This window comes from Chiloscyllium punctatum, chromosome 6 (genome assembly GCF_047496795.1).
Source record: "Chiloscyllium punctatum isolate Juve2018m chromosome 6, sChiPun1.3, whole genome shotgun sequence".
NCBI classification, from domain to species: Eukaryota; Metazoa; Chordata; class Chondrichthyes; order Orectolobiformes; family Hemiscylliidae; genus Chiloscyllium; species Chiloscyllium punctatum.
Genome location: NC_092744.1, coordinates 94,461,005 through 94,478,376, shown reverse-complemented (window position 1 = coordinate 94,478,376; position 17,372 = coordinate 94,461,005). Strand labels below are relative to the sequence as shown.

At 44.5% G+C, this 17,372-nt stretch overlaps 1 long non-coding RNA gene across 2 annotated transcripts in view; it reads right to left on the bottom strand.

Moving 5' to 3' along the window:
• The window catches only part of LOC140479199 (uncharacterized), a 73,119-nt gene that overhangs the window by 16,398 nt on the left and 39,349 nt on the right, over window positions 1-17,372 (bottom strand). For both annotated transcript variants that reach the window (XR_011960973.1, XR_011960974.1), the window contains exon 5: window positions 7,980-8,114. This is a non-coding gene — a long non-coding RNA (uncharacterized lncRNA). The remainder of the gene's footprint in view (window positions 1-7,979; window positions 8,115-17,372) is intronic.

Below are 17,372 nucleotides of genomic sequence, written 5' to 3'. Positions count from 1 at the left end.
TCTCTATGACTATAAGATCGGCTGAATGTTCCAATCAAAAATTACCTGTGGTTCAAATCATAATATCCTCCAGGTTCCACAAGCCATCCCTTGTCCTATCCTGCAGGTTCAATGAATCCCGGAACACCTAACCTTCTTCAAGTCCCACGTCCCTTCCGACATTTGTACCATCCTCCAAGTTCTGCAGCCCTTCATACCTTGTAACATGGCCCAGACTCTCCAACTCCTCCTTCCTCTGCAATGTTCCCCAGAAGAGCACTGCAGGATGGTGGGGGTAACAGAGATATGGAGTGACATCAGGACAGGAGGATATTGCAGACATTAGGAATATATGGACTTGAGAAGGTTTCACAGTTTATGAGTGTTGTAGGGACTGGAGGAACTTACAAAGATAGGGATAGTTTTCGATTGGAGGATTCTGCAGAAAACCTTTACGTGGTTAAAGGTAGGATTCTTAGCAGCGTGCAGGAACAAAGGGATCCTGTGTCCCTCAGGTTCCCACCCAAGTTGACAGGCTGTTAAGAAGGCGGATGGTGTGTTGGCTTTCATTGGCAGGGGGATTGAATTTAAGAGATGTGAGATTTTGCTGCAGCTCTACAGATCCCCAGTTGGACCACACTTCGAATATTGTGAACAGTTCTGTTCGCTTCATTATAGGGAGGACGTGGAAGCTTTAAAGACAGTGCAGAGGAGATTTAGCAGGATGCTGCCTGGACTGGAGGGCATGCCCATAGAAGGTAGGTTGTGGAAGTTAGGGCTTTTCTGATCACAGCGAAGGAGGAATGAATGGTGACATGATAGAGGTGGACAAGGGAATGAGAGGCACAGATAGAGTGGATAACCAGAGACTACTTCCCATGGCGAAATGGCTAACACAAGGGGACATAAGTTTAAGGTAATTGGCGGAAGGTTTAGCTTAGATATCAGAAGGATATGGGCCAAGTGCTGGCAGGTAGGACTAGATTGGTTGGGATATCCTGTCGGCATGGACGGGACTGGTACGTTATTTACACAGAGTGTGGTGGGTGCGTGGAATGGACTGCCAGCCGTGGTAGTAGATTCAGACACATTACAGACATCTAAGCAACTCTTGGATAGGCACATCAATGATAGTAAAATGTAAGATATGTAGGTTCGTTTCATCTTCAGAGTAGGATAAAAGGTCAGCACAATATTGAGGGCGGAAGGACTTGTACTGGAATGTGCTATTCCATTTTCTAAATAGCAAGGGTTATGATGGCAGCAAGAGGGTTCGGGAAGCGGGAGAGGATGCGATCTGAATGAAGAGACACAAATATGAGGCGTTGCTAAGGTTGCATGAGGTAACAGAGACAGCAATGGCCTGATCTGGAGCGGATGACCCAGACTGGGAGGGGTGTGGGAACTGGAGGTGGTTTCACAGGGAGGGAGGACCTTTGAGCCACAGGAGGTTACAGAAATGTGGAGAGCTGTCGGGCCTACAGGGGTTCATGGAGATGGGGAGTTTGGGAGGAATGGAGCAGTTTACAGGGATAAGGATGTTGGTAGGATGGGGTGTTTTACATAGACAGGAATGTTTCAGGTGAATGGAGCAGATTACAGAGAAAACGTGGGTTGTATAGATTGGAAAAACAAATATTCATATGGAGGGCAATACAAGCATGGTGAACACTCAGTGAAACGTTAATATTCGCAAAGTCTGGGACAATCACACTGACAACAGTGACATTGGAAGAGGAGTTCAGAGAATTTTTTTCAGTGTTTCTTAGAATAACAGATTGTGTAACTGGCGAGGGACGTAACTGTCTCAGAGCGACTGTTGTGTGATAAAACTTAGTGAATGAGTAACGTCACCTGGAGAGATCCTCTGGGAAATTGTGATAATGTGCAGTTTAAAGAACTATAAAGTTTTAAAGTGAAACACAGAAAGGACAAGCTACAACTAGAAACAAAAATAGCCAATTACCTGAGTTGGAGAGGAGAACTGACCAAAATAAACAGACTAAACAGACTGAAATATGCGCCTGTAAATGAACAGTGGAAAACATTTGAAGGAACAGTGAAAAATACTCAACAAAAGGATATTCCACTGAAACAGACAAAAACCCAGCAAAAAATCCCCACCGGTCCCTCACTCAGGACAAAATGGATCATATTAGATTATGAGGCTGAGAAGATCACCACAAAATACTTAAAATCCTGAAGTGAGAGAGAGTTTTAGAGTAAGTTTTAAAGGGATTGCAATGGGTCTGCTCGCAGGAGGGGGGCAATGGGAAGGGGAATCGTTGCCAAGTTTTATTGACACGATACGAACATGGAGAAGTGAAGGTGCTGGAGGTGGTGAGAGAGTGACAGAGAGAGGTCAGGGCCTGAACGGTGTTACAAAGCCAGTACGGATTGCTGCAGCTGGAGGGGTTTGCAGAGGTAGGGAGGGACATATGTATTTTTATTTATTTATTTATCCATTTTATTATGGGATGTGGGTGTCACTGCCTGGACTAGCATTCTTTGACCCCATGCTAATTACCCAGAAATTGCTGGATAAATATAATACTTTGCTGGCCACAGGTGAAGTGCTGAATGACTGGAGGATCGCTAATATGGTTCCTTTGTTCAAGAAGGGCAGCAGGGATAGGCCAGGTAATTACAGAGCAGATAGTCTGACAGCAGGAGGAGGGAAATTATTGGAAACAATTGTGAGGATGAATCAACACTTGCAAAGGTAAGGATCAACTTGGTTTAGTCATCATGGATTTGGCAGAGGAAGATACTGTCCGAGGAATTCAATTCAGCTTTTTTTTTAAAATGATGCTTAAGTATATTGATGAAGGCGCTGCAGATGATGTGGTTTACATGGACTTGACTAAGTCCTTAAACAAGATCCAACATGGAAGGCTGGTTCAAAAGGACTGGGTTCCAAGGCAAGTTGGCAAATTGGATGCAAAATTGGTGGATAGCATACTTTCACCACCGGGTGTACCACAGGAAACTGTGCAGGAATCATTGAACATTAATAACTCAGATGTGAAAGCAGAAGGTATCATTAGTCGGTTTGCAGATGACATGAAAGGTGAGGGTGTTGTTCACAGTGAGGAGGATGGTCTCTGTCTGCTGTCCGATGTCGATCGGATGATAATCGAAGCAGAGTTTAGTTCTGATCGAAATGAGGTAATACACTGTGGGAGGTACGATAAGCGAAGTACAGACATAATAAACGGTAGGTCCTTGCGGAGTACTGAGGAATACAGGGACCTTGGTGGACAAGTCCATATATCCCTGAAGGTGTCAGCACAGGGTGACAGGGTGGGAATGGCACCTGAACTGGGAGCGGGAGAGGGACAAATATCCTGGTGGGGTGAATTGCTAGAGCTGCTTGAGAGGTTATAACCCAGTCTGGCAGGGTGTTGGACCTTAAATAAACGTAAGGCCAGAAAGATGATTGAGGCTGGTACACGAGTTAAAGACAGCAATTTCAGCAGACAAGGCAGGCAAGAACATAGCAGGGAATGGGGGAAAACTGATGATTAAACTGCATTAATTTCAATGTAAGGGGCCAGACAGCTAAGGAAGATGAACTCAGGGCATGGATTGGAACATGGGACTGGGATATTATAGTTTTACAGAAACACAGCTGAGGGAGGGGCAGGACTGACAGTTCATTGTTTCAAGGTGGAGATGCTGCAGGAAGGGGAGGCAAGAGAGGACGTGTGGTGGTGGGTTTTGATTGCATGAATCATCACAGCAGTACTTAGAGAGAATATTCCTGTGGATTGCCCAGTGAAGCTATGTTCGTGGAACTGAGAAATAAGAATGGGTCATCACTTTGATACGATGCGACTGCTGACCCCGAATAATCTGTGGCAGACTGAGGAACAAATATGTCGGGACACCTTAAATATCAACCATAATAATAGGGCTGTTATAGTAGCGTTTATGAACTTTCCAAACCTAGACTGGGACTGCCAGTGTTCAGTGTTTGCAAGGGAGGAATTTGGTAATTGTGTTCCAGAAAACTCCCAATCAATATGTAAATGGCCTGAAAAGAGAAAGGGGCAAAACCTGACCTCCACTTGGGAATTAAGGTAGGGAGAGGGACTGAGATTTGGGAAAGCGTTTTGCCAAAGTGATCACAGTTCTAGTAGTTTGAAAATAGCTTTGGAAAAGGACAGGCCTGGTCCACAAGTGCAAGTTATAAAATGGAGCCTGACCAATCTTGACCGTATTAGTCAGGAACTTTGAAAATGTGATTGGGGAAGGGAATTATTTACAGGGAAAGGGAAGTTTGGCAAGTGAGAATATTTTAAAAGTAAGATAAACTGATCGATCAGCGCCAGCATGTTCCTGTTTGTGTGCAGGTCAATGCTGACAGCATTCGGAAACACTGGCTGTCTATTGAGGGTCTGGTCAAGGAAAAGGGGGCACATGTCAGGTATAGCCAGCTGGATCAAAGGAATTCCTGAGGATATACAGGGGCTGTAGGAATAAACTTTGAGTAGAAAACAGGATTGGAGAAAGGCTACATGAAATAGCCTCAGCAGAGAAGGAAAGGGGAATCCAAAAGTGATTGTATCAGTATATTAAGAGTACATAAGTAACTCAGGACAAAATAGTGTCCTTTAGTGATCAATGAGGCCATCGATGTGTGGAACTGCAGGATATTTGCTAAGACCCTAAACAATTTTTTTCACTCCAGAACTTACTGTGGAGAAAGACTGGGGAATTCAGGGAACAAGAGTAATACGTTAGGCCACAATTGGAGTTCTCTGCAATTCCAGTCTCTCTGCTACAAGAAGAATGTTGTGAAACTTGAAAGGACTCAGAAAAGATTAACAAGATATTGCCCGGGTTGGTGCTGAATATGCTGGGGTTACTGTCACTGGAGAATCGGAGACTGAGGGATGACCTCACAGAGGTTTATATGAACATGAGGGGCATGGATAGGGTAAGCATTCAAGGCCTTTTCCCAGAAGTTGGGGAGTCCAAAAATAGAGGGAATAGATTTAAGTTTAGAGGTGAATGGTTTACAGAGGGACTGAAGGGACAGCTTCTTCACACACATAGTGATGTGTGTATGGAATGAGCTGAAAGAGAAAGTAATGGAGACTGATACAATTACAACATTTAAAATTGGCATCTGAATAGTAAGGGTGGGGGGCATGGTGGCACAGTGGATAGCACTGCTGCCTCACAGCGCCAGAGACCCGGGTTCAATTCCCGACTCAGGCGACTGACTGTGTGGAGTTTGCACATTCTCCCCGTGTCTGCGTGGGTTTCCTCCGGGTGCTCCGGTTTCCTCCCACAGTCCAAAGATGCGCATGCCAGGTGAATTGGCCATACTAAATTGCCCGTAGTGTTAGTTGAAGGGTTAAATGTACGGGAATGGGTGGGTTACGCTTCTGCATGCCGGTGTGGACTTGTTGGGCCAAAAGGCCTGTTTCCACACTGTAAGTAATCTAATCTAATCTGTAAGTAATCTAATCTAAAAGGGTATAGACGTATATGGGCCAAATGCTGGAAAAGGGAATGGATTTATTTAGACCGGGTAAGCCAGTACGAGTTGGGGACCGAAGGGTCTGTTTCTATGCTGTAAATCTCTATGACTTGAAAAGAGTGTATGTTATAAAAGAGCTGGCGCTGGAGGTTTTAAAACTCAAAGCTATGGCAAGTCCCAGAACCTGATTAAGTGTATCTCAGGACACTGTGGGATGCTAGGGAAAAAATTGTGGAGGCCCGAGTAAAGGTATGTGTACTACAGACAGCCATGTGTGATGGGCTGGCAGGCTGGAGGGTGGCATCATGGACAGTGAAGGAGGTTTTGTGAGATGACAAAGGGATCTTGATGAGGTGAATGAATGGGCTGAAAAAGTAGAAATGGAATTCAATCTGAATAAATACGAGGTAATGCATTTTGTAAAACAAACACGGGTAGAGCTTATACAATTAATGCTCAGGCCTTGATAAGTCTTTTAGAGCAGAGGGACCTCCGGGTTCAGGTACATAATCCTTGAAGGCTGCATCACAGGACGAATAAGACAGTGCTTTGCATGCCTGACTATTGCTCAGTCCATTGAGTGTAGGATTTGGGACGTCATGTTGAGTTTGCATAGACATTTGTGAGGCCTGTTCTGCAAGACTCTGTCCAGTTCTGGTCGCGCAGTTAACAGGGAGGATATTATTAAGCTGCAGGACATTCAGAAGTGATTTACCAGGATATTGCTGGGTATGGAAGGCTTGAGATCTGAAAAATGGCTGGATAGGCGGAGTCTTTTTTCACTGGTGCCTGGGGGTTGAGACATGATGCTATAAAGGTTTATGAAAAAAATGAGATATATGGATCAATTTAATGGTAGTTGCCTTTTCCTCAGGATGGGGGAGTCTCAAGATCAGGGGCCATATTTTTAAGGTTAGAGGGGAGAGGTGTTCAAAAAAAAAGATATGGGGCAATTTGCTACACAGAGGGTGGTTTGAGTGTGGAATGAACTTCCTGAGAAAGGGGTTGATGTGGGTACAATTACAATGTTTAAAAGATATTTGGATAAACAGGTGAATAGGGAAGGGTTGGAGAGATATGGGCCAGCAACAGGCAGCTGGGAAGAGTTTAGTTTTAGATTATGGTGAGTATCAACTGAAGGGTCAGTTTCCATGCTGTATGGCGTTATGACAAGAATATGGTTTGATTCCATTATTGAAGAAAGGATCAGGGCTGGGCCCACTGATGTGCATCATCGACATAAACAATTTAGTTGAAAATATAGGAGTGATTGTGTGAAAGTTTGTTGATGATCAAATGAATGGTGTAGTGGGCAGTGAATACGGTTATCAAAGGGGATCTTGACCAACTGGGCCAGTGGACCAAGGAATGAAAGATGGAGTTTAATTCAGGGGTTGGATTTTGTTAAGACAAACCAGGGAGGACTAACACAGTTAATGGAAGGGCTCTGGCCAGGGTTGTCGGAGAGAGAGAGATAGAGAGACCAGGGGGTGCAAGTTACATTGTTCCTCGGAAGTGGCATACCAGGTGGACAGGGTGGGGAAAGCGATATTTGGCACATTTGCCGACATTGGCCAGCACTTTGTTACATATGTTGGAGATATTTGTAACTTTGTCCTAAATATTTCCCTTGGGCAGAGGAGGCCACGAGGTGACCCTAAGAATGGTGAATAACCAAGGGTCGGTGAGTCCAAAACTAGAGGGTATAACAGGAGGTGAGAGAGCAAGGATTTAAAGAGGGAGCTGAGGGGAACATTATCCACAGAGGATGGTGCATAAACGGAACAGACTGCCTCAGGCACATGGGAGAAACAAAAACAATTACAGCATGGAAAAGACATTTGGGCAGGTACATGGAGAGGAGAAGGTTTGAAGAGATAAGGGTCAAATGCAGGCAAATGAGACTCATTGAGTATAAGAAACATGGGCAGCCTTGAGGGGTTTGACCACAGGTTCTGTTTCCGTGCTGTATCACTCTGTATCCAGCTAAAGAGGATTAGTGTACCAAAATAAGGCATGTTGTAGACACTGAAGCAAGTTACAGCGATAGTGATGGTAGTCTAGAATGCAGTATGTCTCAAATATGTGGAGGGAGTATCGGGAAGGGAGGAGGTTACAGGGACAGGGACTATTGTAGGAGTTAAAAATGACTGAAGACACTGCTGCACAAGCCATGCCACAGATGGTGTTGCAGAGTAGTGAGTCTTAGTAGAGTGTTGGAGGGAGAACACAGAACAGAAAGATCCCAGGCAGCATTCACAACCTCTTGTCGGAGGCCTACTCTCCCCTCTGTTGTACTGATGCTCGCTAAGACAGCACAGGACTGGATTGATAACTATGAACTCCCGATGCTGTCTCACTGCAACATAAGTTAAAGTAGACGTGGTGATTGAGCACGGGGTGTGTCTATACGGTGCTCCCCATCCAGCACTGTATCTGCGTCCTGTCTTGGTAGCGATGTTTGGAGCCCTCTCATTGTTCTCTGCTCTGTCACTATGAGTGATCTTACCACACTGCAGGATTTATTGAAGGCTCCCGGTCTCCCTGCCCTTTGTCTCTCTGGCTGACCAACCATCTTCAATGAGGTGATGGATGAGACACACAGCAGTTGGGAAGTCTATTGAGTCAGCAACTTCCTGAGTACCTACAGGAGACAGAGAAATAGACAGAATGGGAAATTAGACTGATGCAGTGAGGGTTACACAAGGAGAATGGAAATGAACCCCACAGAGATCTGGAAAATCCCAAACTCCATCCCTGGCCTGTGCTGTTGAGTCTCTCTGGAGTGGAGAATTCTGTTAGCTCAGGATCTGGAGGAGCTGCAAGAGTGAGAGACGCTGACAGAGGCAGCAATTCGACCCACACAGTGAGGGATACCACATGGAGAGAGACTGAGTGATATCACCAGAGTGCAGGAAGACTTCAGGATCACACAATCATGTTGGAAGAATGGGTTTAGCTTCATGTGTCAGTGCTCAGGGATGAGCAACCAGTGAGCAGGTGAAGTGACGGCCTAGTAACATTATTGTTCGGGCATTTATCCAAAACCTCAGCTAATGTTCAGGGGAGGCAGGTTTGAATCCCATCATAAGATATGGTGGAATTTAAAATCAATAATTTTAAAAATAGCAATTCACAATCCATAAACAAATATGAAACCATTGCTGATGTACAAAAATCACAATCCCTTAGATTAAATTCCCTACAGTGTGGAAACAGGCCTTTCGACCCAACCAGTCCATGCCATCCCTCCAAAGAGTAACCCACTCAGACCCATCTCCCTCGACCTCATACACCTGACATCATGGGCAATGTAGCATGGCCAATTCGCCTGACCTACGTGCGTTTGGACTGTGGGAGGAAACCGGAGCATCTGGAGGCAATTCACGCAGACACGGGGAAAATGTGCAAACTCCACACAGTCGCCCGCGGCTGGAATCGAACCTGGGACCCTGGTGCTGTGAGGCAGGAAGGCTAATCACTGAGCCAGCGTACCGCGCACTTTCCTTTTGACAACGAGATCTGATCATCCTCACGTGGTCTGCACGACATACCCACAGCAAAGTGTTTGCCTCTCAGTTGCCCTCTGAAATGGCCAAGCAAGCTACTCAGCTCACGGGCAGCTAGGGCTGGGCAATAAAGGCTGGTCAGCCAGAGACACCCACATCCCCTACCTGATTTATAAAAAAATCCAATAGGATGGTCCCACTGGAACCGTGATGGGACCAGTGTCCTGGCCAATCATGACAGTAGGTTTATGGACAGGGCTTTAAACTGACAGAGAGGATGCAGGGACAGGGTTCAGGTGAAAGGAGCTTTCCAAATCCAAAGAAAAAAGGTGAAGCATCGGAACAGTATGGGGATGTGGCTGAAGGCAATCAGAAAGGTACAGGATGGGACAGCGATTAACTAAAACTGTACATCAGTGAATAGGTTTGTGACAGGAAATTGTGGGAAAGAGTAAATTATGTTTTTTTTCAATGGACGAAGTCTTATCAATAAGGTAGATGGATTTGTGACACTGAGATAAAAGAGGTTTAGACAACAGAGAGACATGGTTATAGGGTGAACAAAAGGTGAACATAAATATTCAATGGATCACAACCTTGCGGAAACTCAGGCAAAATGGGTAACACTAACAATAATGGATAACAAAGGCATCACAGAGAAAGCATTTGGTCTCAGATCATGAAGTAGAATCAGTCTGAATGTAAATTCTGGCTACTACTTGCCAAGGACACAAGCAGCAGAACAGTTTTAGCCACTGAACAGCATTCCGCTGCTCATTACTGCATCACACAGGAACTCATTGGAATTTTTTTAACAAACACATTGCGATAATTTTGGGAAACATCAATATTCACAAAATGTAGTACAGTCACACTGGCAAGAGTGATATTGGAAGAGGAGTTCACAAAATTAGTTTTCAGTGTTTCTTTGAATAACAAATTGTGCAACTGGCTAGGGACATAACTACCTCAGAGCGACCATTGTGTGATGAATCTTAGTAAATGAGTAATGTCACCTGGAGAGATCCTCTGCAATATTGTGATAAAATGCAATTTAAGGAAATATAAAGTTTTAAAGTGAATCACAGAAAGGACAAGCTACAACTAGAAACAAAAATAAACAATAACATGAGTTTGAGAGGGGAACTGACCAAGGTAAACAGGCTAAATAGACTGAAATATGTGCCTGTCAATGAACAGTGGAAAACATTTGAAGGAACAGTGTAAAACACTCAACAAAAGGACATTCCATTGAAACAGACAAATCCTCAGCAAGAAATCCCCATCGGTCCCTCATTCAAGTAAAAATGATCATATTAGATTATCGGGCTTAGAGGATCACCAAAAAGTACTTAAAATCCTGAAGTGAGAGAATGTTTTCGGAGTATGTTTTAAAGGGATTGCAAAGGGTCTGCTCCCAGGAGGAGGTCAGATGGAAGAGGGAATAATTGTCAAGGTTTTATGTCACAAAAGGAACCGGGAGAGCTGAAGGTGCTGGAAGTGGTGAGAGTGTTACAGAGAGGGGTCAGGGCCTGAACGGTATTACAAAGCCAGTACAGATTGTTGCAACTGGAGGTGTTTGCAGAGGTCGGGAGGGATATATATATTTTTATTTATTCATTCATAGGATGAGGATGTCGCTGATTGGACCAACATTCTTTGCCCCACTGCTAATTACCCAGAGTATAGCACAGAGTCAGCCATATTGCTGTGGGTCTGCTGTCACGTGCAGGCCAGACCAGGTTAGAATGTCAGATGTTCTTCTCTAAAGGATGTAAATGAACCAGATGAGTTCTTCCTTCTGGTCAACAATGCTTTTATGGTGGCCTCACCAATGTCCTCTACAGCCACAACATGACATCCCAACTTCTACTCTCAATCGCAAACGCCTGCTTCACCAACCTGTCTACCTGTGACACCACTTACAAAGAACTGTCTACCTGCATCCCTGGGTCTCTGACTGACAACACTACCCAGGGCCCAAACATAAACTGTACAGGTCCCACCCTGGTTTGTTTCACCAAAATGGAACACCTCACGTTTATCTAATTAAACTCCATCTGCTATTCTTCAGCTCACGATCCCAGTGTACTATTCGTCCTGTTGTATCATAGATAACCTTCTTCACTGACCACTTTACCAACAATTTCAGTGCCACTCAAAAAAACTTACTTACCAGGAAACCAATATTCCCATCCAAACCATTTATCCAAATGACAAACAGCAGTGGACTCACTTCACCGCTGGTCACATGTCTCTAGTCAGGAAGGCAACATGTCTCCCATCACCCTCTGTCTCCTACCATCAAGCCCAATTTTGTATCCAGTTGACTAGCTCCTCCTGAATGCCATATCCTTTTACATTGATCTGAGTTTATTATCCAGTTTACCAGACAGAACGTAGAACACAGAACAGTACAGCACAAGACCCTTCGGCCATGATGCCATGCCCATCTTTTATCCGACTGTGAGATCAAACTCACTGACATACCCTTCGTTTTGCTATCATCCATGTGCCTATCCAAGAGTCTGTTAAAATGTCCCGTTCCACCCACCCACCACTCTCTGTGTAAAGAACCTACATTTGAAATCTCCCCTTACCCATCCACCAATCACCTTACAATCATGCCCCCATGTACCATGTATGCCATGGGATAAAGAGGTCTCTCACTGTTCACTCTATCTTTGCCTCACACCTTCTTGTTCACCTCTAACAAATCACACCACACTCTTGTTCACTCCAATGAGAAAAGCCTTAGCTCCCTCAACCTTTCTTCATAAGACATGCTCTCCAGTCCAGGTAGCATCCTGGTAAATCTCCTCTTTACCCTCTCTAAAACTTCCACATCCTTCCTTTAATGAAGGGACCAAAACTGAACACAATATTCTAATTGGGATCTAAACAGGACTGTATAGAGCTGCAGCATAACCTCATGGCTTTAAAACTCAATCCCCCAGCTAATGAAAGCCAATACAACAGATTCTTTCTTAATAATACCATCAGCTTGGTGGCAAATTTGAGGGATCTCTGCTCATGGAATCCAAGATCCATCTGTTCCTCCACACTATTCAGTATTCTGCCTTTACCTGCACATCTTTGGCCTGTGGGTGGAAACCGGAGCCCCTGTCGGAAACCCACGCAGACACGGAGAGAAAGTGCTCACTCCACACAGACAGTCGCCTGGGGCTGGAATTGAAATCACGTCCCTAGTGCTGTGAGGTAGCAGTGTTAACCACTGAGCCACCGTGCTGCCCCATGTAACTCTCTAGAGCCCTGCTTCTGATCCTTGGTTCCTCAAACTTAAATTAGCTTCCTTCTTCCTCTTGACTAGATGTTCTACATCCCTTGGAACCTTGACAAATGCTTTGCTGAAGTTCATGTAGACAACACTGACTGCTCTGCCTTCATCGATCTCTTGGTCAACTCCTCGAAGAGTCAATCCGGTTTGTGAAACATGGCTTCCCACTCACAAAGCCATGCTAACTATCTCTAATCAGCCCTTGCCTTTCCAAATATATGTAGCTCCTTTCTCTCAGAATCTCCTCCAACAACTTACCCAGCACTGGCTCACTGGGCTGTGATTTCCTAGCTGCTCCCTGCAGACATTAAGTGATGGAACAGCATTAGCCACCCTCCAGTCTTCCGGTAACACATTGTGTGTATTGATAAAATAAATATATGTTAGGGACACTATCTCTTCCCCAGATTCCCACAATATTCGACCTAATATGCGACATTAAGATTTGATCTACCTTTATTTGTTTTCAGATACCAGCACTTTTTTTTCCTTTGTTGAGGATTCTTTCCAAGACATCACTATTTATTACCCCAACTTCCTGAGCTTCCATGTCTTTCTCCACAGTAAATTCTGACAACACTATTTTGTCTAATATCTCACCCACCTCCTGACAATTAAGGTGCCCTATTCTCTACCAAATTACTCTTTAGCCCTTATTGAAACTTGTGTAAAGTTTTCTGAAAATTCAAATAAACCGTATCCTCAGTCCAACCACTCCTACACCCGTATCTATTCTGCCATTTATATTCACACCAATAAAAATAAAATCCAACAGGCTCAAAAACACATCCTCTTTTCATTAAAAGTGTTTCTAAGGTTCCAGTTATTCTTCATTGACATATCCTTTCAAACATATTTCAGCTCCTGACCTACTGTCAGGCTAACACTGTTTGGTTTCAGACTGGCAGCAGAAAGGGTTATGGGAGTTCATGTTTATCAATCTGAAAAAAGGTAGCTTACAGTTTCAACAGGTAATAGATGTTTTGGAAATAAGGAGGGTCGTGGGGACTGAAGGACATTATGGAGATAGGGAGTGACGTGGGGCCTGAAAGGGGCCAAAGAGATCTGCAGGGCTGTTGGGTCTGAAGGAGGTTTCACAGATCAGGAGGATCATGGGGATTGAAGGAGGTTACTCTGAACGGGAGGGTCGTTGGGTCAGGATGAGATTATGGAGATAGGGAGGGTCGTGGGGCCTTTTGGAGGTTATGGAGTTAGGGAGGTTGGTGGGGAATGGTTCAGGTTACATGGATAGGAAGAGTCGTGGGGACTGAAGGAGTTTATGGAGATAGGGAGGGCTGTGGGGACTGAAGTAGGTTATATAGATAGTAAGTTTATAGAGAAGCACAGGAAAGAAGAGCAGGTATTGGCCATTTGACCACAGAGTCGGTCCCACCATTCAATATGATCACGACTGATCATTTAACCCAGTACAGTATTCCTGCTTTCACACCTTACTCTGATATTATAGTGACTACTGGCATTTAGTGATACAGCGGGCTGTCGTAACTGGGAAGGGGGGGGGTGGGGGTGGGGTGGGGGGGGTGTCTTACAGAGATAGGGAGGGTTGTGGAAGCTGGGACAGGTGACAGATACAGGGTGGGTTTTAGGAATGGGAGGACTTCACAGAGATTTGGAGGAATGCAGGGATGGGACGTGATAACAATCACAGGGAGGGTTTTGGGAGCTCGATCTGAGACGGGTATAGCTGAGAACAGAAGGGAGTCAAACAGGGACAAGGTAGGACTAATAAATTAAGCTGCATTTATTTCAATGCAAGGGGCCTAACAGGGAAGGCAGATTAACTCAGGGCATGGTTAGGAACATGGGACTGGGATCTCATAGCAATTACAGAAACATGGCTCAGGGATGGGCAGGACTGGCAGCTTAATGTTCCAGGATACAAATGCAACAGGAAGGATAGAAAGGGAGGCAAGAGAGGAGGGAGAGTGGCATTTTTGATAACGGATAGCATTACAGCTGTGCTAAGGGAGGATATTCCCAGAAATACATCAGGGAAGTTATTTGGTGGAACTGAGAAATAAGAAAGGGATGATCACCTTATTAGGATTGTATTATAGACCCCACAGTAGTCAAAGGGAAATTGCCAAACAAACTTGTAAGGAGATCTCAGTTATCTGTAAGAATAATAGGGTAGATATAGTAGGGGTTTTTACCTTTCCAAACATCGACTGGGACTGCCATAGTGTAAAGGTTTAGATGGAGAGGAATTTGTTAAGTGTGTACAACACAATTTTCTGATTCAGTATGTGGGTGTACCAACTAGAGAAGGTGCAAAACTTAACCTAAGCTAAGGAAATAAGGCAGGGCAGGTGACTGAGGTGTCAGTGGGGGAGCACTTTGGGACCAGCGACCATAATTCTATTCATTTTAAAATAGTGATGGAAAAGGATAGACCAAATCTAAAAGTTGAAGTTCTAAATTGGATAAAGGCCCATTTTGACGTATTAGGCAAGAACTTTTGAAAGCTGATTGCAGGCAGATGTTCGCAGGTAAAGGGACGATGGAAAATGGGATGCCTTCAGAAGTGAGATAACAAGAATCCAGAGAAAGCATATTCCTGTCAGGGTGTAGGGGAAGGCTGGTAGGTATAGTGAATTCTGGATGACTAAAGAAATTGAAGGTTTAGTTCAGAAAAAGAAGAAAGCACATGTCGGGTATAGACAGGATAGATCGAGTGAGTCCTTAGAGTATAAAGGAAGTTGGAGTATACTAAAGAGGGAAATCAGGAGGGAAAAAAAGGGACATGAGATAGCTTTGACAAATAGAATTAAGGAGAATCCAAAGGGTTTTTACAAATATATTAAGGACAAAGGGTAACTATGGAGAGAATAGGGCCCCTGAAAGGTCAGCAAGGCGGCCTTTGTGTGGAGCCACAGAAAATGGGAGAGATACTAAATTAATATTTTGCATCAGTATTTACTGTGGAAAAGGATATGGAAGATATAGACTGTAGGGAAATCGATGGTGACATCTTGCAAAATGTTCAGATACAGAGGAAGAAGTGCTGGATAACTCCCCAGGGCCTGATCAGGTGTGCCCGAGAACTCTGTGGGAAGCTAGAGAAGTGATTGCTGGGCCTCGTGCTGAGATATTTGTATCATCAATATTCACATGTGAGATGCCAGAAGACTGGAGGTTGGCAAAAGTGGTGCAACTGTTTAAGAAGGGTGGTAAAGACAAGCCAGGGAAGTATAGACCGATGAGCCTGAACTCAGTGGTGGGCAGGTTGTTGGAGGGAATCCTGATAGACAGGATGTACATGAATTTGGAAAGGCAAGGACTGATTATGGATAGTCAACATGCCTTTGTGCGTGGGAAATCATATCCCACACACTCGAGTGAGTTTTTTGAAGAAGTCGCAAAGAAGATTGATGAGGGCAGAGTGATAGATGTGATCTATATGGACTTCAGTAAGGCATTCGACAAGGTTCCCCATGGGAGACTGATTAACAAGGTTAGATCTCATTGAATACAGTGAAAACTAGCCATTTGGATACAGAACTGGCTCAAAAGTAAAAGACAGAGAGTGGTGGTGGAGGGTTGTTTTTCAGACTGAAGGCCTGTGACCAGTGGAGTGTCACAAGGATCAGTGCTGGGCCCTCTACTTTTTATCATTTACATAAATGATTTGGATGAGAGCACAAGAGGTACAGTTTGCAGATGACACCAAAATTGGAGGTGTAGTGGACAGCAAAGAGGGTTACAACAGGATCTGGACCAGATGGGACAATGGGCTAACTGGCAGATGGAGTTTAATTCAGATAAATGCGAGGTGCTGCATTTTCGAAAAGCAAATCATAGCAGGACTTATACTCGTAATGGTAAGGTCCTAGGGAGTGTTGTTGAACAAAGAGACCTTGGAGTGCATATTCATAGCTCCTTGAAAGTGGAATCGCAGATAGATAAGAGAGTGAAGGCGGCGTTTGGTATGCATTCCTTTATTGGTCAGAGTATTGAGTCCAGGAGTCGGGAGGTCATCTTGCGGCTGTACAGCACATTGGTTAGGCCACTGTTGGAATATTTTGTGCAATTCTGGTCTCCTTCCTATCAGAAAAATTTTGTGAAACTTGAAAGGGTTCAGAAAAGATTTACAAGAATGTTTCCAGGGTTGGAGGATTTGAGCTACAGAGAGAGGCTGAACAGGCTGGGGCTGTGGCGTCGGAGGCTGAGGGGTGACCTTATAGAGGTTTACAAAATTATGAGGGGCATGGATAGGATAAATAGACAAAGACTTTTCCCTGGGGTCGGTGAGTCCAGAACTAGAAGGGATAGGTTTAGGGTGAGAGTGGAAAGATATAAAAGAGACCTAAGGTGCAACTTTTTCAAGCAGAGGGTGGTACGTGTATGGAACGAGCTGCCAGAGGATGTGGTGGAGGCTGGTACAACTGCAACATTTAAGAGGCATTTGGATGGGTATAGGAATGGGAAGGGTTTGGAGGGAGATGGGCCGGGTGCTGGCAGGTGGGACTAGATTGGGTTGGGATATCTGGTCAGCATAGACGGGTTGGACCGAAGGGTCTGTTTCCGTGCTGTACATCTCTATGACTCCAACACTCATGGAGGTTATAGAAATAAACTGTGTGACTGCATAAGGTTGGAGGACTGCAGAGTGGAGGAATGTATCAGGATCACACAATGGTATCAACAGAAGTGGTTCTGACCAGTGAGCACTGCTACCAGTACACAGGGAAGACTGAGCTATTTTATTGGGATAGGCTCCCCAGGTATCAGGAATATGCAGTGTGCTATAAATGGACACAGATGAGGAGGGGGAAAGGTCTGAGGGGAATGGAAATTCCCAAGTCCAAAGAGGAAGGTTGAAATATTGGAACACCATGGAGATGTGGATGAAGACCAACAGAAAGAAACAGTAAGGGACTGAGTTTAATTAAAATACTACATTGTCAAATAGATTTGTGACAGGAAATTATTGGTTAACATTAAGTAAATGCCATTTCTGCCCCTCACAATTCCTCACACACCAAAATGACATCACTTCCGCCCCTCACATCATCGCTGATGTCACACACTCAGTGACTTCCATGCCCCCCCCTCGACTGCCGTGTTTGTCACC